The sequence below is a fragment of the Gossypium hirsutum genome, chromosome A13 (assembly GCF_007990345.1).
Source record: "Gossypium hirsutum isolate 1008001.06 chromosome A13, Gossypium_hirsutum_v2.1, whole genome shotgun sequence".
Lineage (NCBI taxonomy): Eukaryota > Viridiplantae > Streptophyta > Magnoliopsida > Malvales > Malvaceae > Gossypium > Gossypium hirsutum.
In genome coordinates this window covers 89,842,392-89,845,922 of record NC_053436.1, presented here as the reverse complement: position 1 = coordinate 89,845,922, position 3,531 = coordinate 89,842,392, and the positions used below count along the sequence as shown (strand labels likewise).

General features: G+C 32.0%; 1 long non-coding RNA gene across 1 annotated transcript; it reads right to left on the bottom strand.

Annotated features, from left to right (window-relative positions):
* Positions 1–2,153: 2,153 nt before the first annotated feature.
* Positions 2,154–3,142, bottom strand: LOC121212460 (uncharacterized). The gene is made up of 2 exons (XR_005907678.1): positions 2,785–3,142; positions 2,154–2,528 (listed from the first exon to the last, which is right to left on the bottom strand). It is a non-coding gene; the product is annotated as an uncharacterized lncRNA (long non-coding RNA).
* Between the last annotated feature and the right edge of the window lie 389 nt (positions 3,143–3,531).

Genomic DNA, 3,531 nt, shown 5'->3' with positions numbered 1-3,531 from the left:
ATTCTCTGAATGTGTTATGAGTTCTAATCTAATGGGTGTCTCTTAATTCTAAGATTGTAAAGGAGCCTATTTATAGGCTAAATTAGTAAGTCAAATAAACTATACTAATAAATGCTAAATATATTATACTAATAAATACTAAATCTTCTATAAAGAAAATATATTTTTGTTTAACTTGACTTGCAAGCAATCTTTTAGAATTTGGGTCACACAATTCTAACAATTGTCATGATTGAAAAAAATAAATAAAAAAAAATTCATAAAAAATTAAAAAAATTAGCGTGGAGTACACGTGAATTGTCATTCAGACTGTCGTGTTTAAAAATTTAATATTTTAATTAATATTCTCTTTAAAAATCATTTTGACTACTTTTCAAAAGGTTAATAGTTAAATTTAATTCTTTTTAAAAGATTGAGCACTAAATTTAACTAAAAAAAAAGAATAAAAACAAAATTGATAAAAAAATATAAACTAAATTTGATATTATACTTTATGATACTAGTAGAAGTAACCCAATCATGTATGTATCTTAATGGTTTCAATTTTATCAAATAGATATGAAAAATATTAATATAAAATAAACAAATAATTATTGTTCTTTTAATGCTTAAGGGTAAAAAGGCATCCAAAACCTTGGCAAAAAAATTAATTATGCCCGTTGATAAAAAACACACATAATTAATTTCTTAAATTCTCAAATTGTATTAATTAAATCTTTTATCAACACATTCTATATTTAACCGTTATATCATTGACGTAGCTGCTAATAAAATATATAAAAATGTTTAAAAAATTATAAAAATAAAAAATTATTAAAAATCATTTAAAATATCTAGAAATAAATTTAGACATATGGTTGTTTAGATCCATTTTAAATGATTTTTCTAAATTATATGAAGTTTGAAAAAATATTAAAATAATTTTTTTATCAAAGCTTTAATTTTAATGGTACCTTTCAAACTGTATAAAAAATAATTTAGAAAATAAATATATATTTTAAGATTTCATTAATTATATTAGTAAAGTTTAAAAAAGGTATAATGCCAAAAATAGCCTCTAACGTTTGACTGATTAGTCACTTTAGCCCTCACTACAACAAAACATTCCTAAGACGACTTTTCTGGGCCGACACTTTCCTAAGTGTCGAGATAGACTTGCCGACCTACGTTTTGGCCAACTCTTTCTATAAGGGTCGAGATATGCATTCCTAAGGTAACGCTTAAATAAGAGTCAACTTTCTCCAGCACTATGTCGACTTTTGTTGTACTTTTTCCAATTATATAAAAGTGCTGCCATATGAAAAGCCTAAGACGACTCTTTTTGGACTACGTGACCCTTTTTTTGTGTCATTTAAATTTGTACCTTTAAACAACTTTTTTAGGTGTTGGTAAAATTTAATCATATCTCGACTTTTAGGAAGAGTTGGGAAAATATTAACCTATTCCCAACTTTTATTTTTCATTGGCAAATATTTTATCTAATCCAACCTTTTTTGTGTTGCCTTTGTCTGCTCATTATTTATCCCAACATTTTTTTTCATACCTGCATTATTTTTTATCATTTTGTCCGAAATTTGACTGTGCATATATTTTTACACATTATTAAATTAATTTTCCAAAAAACTCATTTTACATTATTTTAAATTAGTTATTGTTTAAGGACCCGTAGGGGTAATATCCCTAAAATTTGTTGTTTTCTTTCTATTAAGAATTCAAGCCTATAGCGTAGCTTTGTTGTCCATTTTTCATTTTTATTGTAACTGTAGTTACAGCCTTGTAGCTTCACATGGTTGCCATTTTTCATTTTTATAGACTTCATGAAAGCCAAAATCAAGGTCAACCCACTTTTTAATTCACTGAAATCAACAATGTATTGGCTTTTCGTTTAACACCCAAATCCCCCATCGTCGCCTGCAACTTCGAAGACCTGTCCTTTTGTCTTTTGTTCTTCTCTACGATTTTTTTTATAGTGAACTGCTTTAAAAATGGTGAAAGAAGTGTCGAAGCAAGTGGTTTACCTTTACGGTGACTTGGATTTAACCATTATTGAAGTTCGACAGTTGCCTAATTTTCCCCGGGATCGTAAAATCATGACCAACAAATTTCCCCCCAAAATTTAATGATGTCCCCTTAGCAAAGAGGATCACTTTGAGTAATCAAAGAACCAGAAGCCTTTACATTGAAAAGTTTGTGTTATGGAGGTAAAAATTGTACGGACTCAAATTTGCCCGGCCCGTTAGAAAACCCAACGGTAATAACAAAACCCAAAATTTAACAAGTCCAAAATTATTACAATCCATTTATAAAAGCCCAAATCACATCTAACCCACTTTACAAATGAAACCTAAACCCCCAACCCAATTTTTGATGGCCCAATAGGCCCAAAACCCAAGCCAATTTCGGCAGACCTAGAAGCCCTAGTTTCTTTCCAGCGCCGCGCACCCCACGTGCCTCGTCGGCACGTCCAACGCCTGAGGCTCGACTCTTCTTGTCCCGTTGCACCAAAAAGGAAGCCTTTGCCTCGTTGACTTCCCTCATAGACCGGCAAACATGCAAAAATGGGAGAAAGTAGACAGAACAAGAGCAGTACGCAAAGAAAACAAAAGAAAGAATTAAAATATGTATCATTTTTCGGATATAAAGACCGAAAACCAAGCCAATGTTTTTTTTTACGAACACTTTCAATAGCAATAGAAGAATCGGATTCAAAGCAAAAAGGTGCATTTTTGTTCATTTCTTTGTTTTTGGAAGTACAAAAAGCAATAATAACAATAAAAACCTTACCTTGGCGCATTGTCGGTCGTTGATAGGGTCTCCGGTAGCCCAAACGTCATGAAACCTGTTCGGGTTCTGACGAGGGTCAGAGAAGCCACGAAAACGAAGGCGCTTCTTCCATGATTTACATCTTTTTCTCTTAAAACTGTTTTACATCCCCTAGATCTAGTTTTCTTTTTAGATTTTTAAAGGGGAAAAGGTTTGGAAAGGTCCTAGAAGGGAGCCGGATCCGTGCACCCTCAATCGCGGTTCACGGCGGAGCCATGACGGGGCTACGACTGTGAGCCATTGAACCCCTTATGGCCACTCTCAAACCTTTTTCAGAGAGAAATGGAGAAAGCAATTTTTTTTAGGGTATAGACTAAATAAATTTTAAATTTTTTTTTTGAATTTATATGGCTTATGAAACGGTACCGTTTCTGTATTCTAATTCAGGTCTTAAAACGACACCGTTTAGATACCACACCCGAGACCTGACCCGCTAGGCAGATCCGCGCATTTTTGAAATGGATGGGTTAATTTCTTCTTTAATCCTTCCATATTTTCGTTATCATCCAATTTCATCCTATTACTTGATTTTACTTTCTAATTTCACCCTTTTATTTTATTTTTTACGCGATTTGGCCCCTCGATTTATCAAAAGGGAATGGTGCGTTCAGAATTTTGGGGATATTTTCTTAATTAACCCTCCATTTCCTTTGCATATTTCATTTCAACCCTTTTGTTCTTTTTTATTTTGTTCAATCTTTCCTTTCA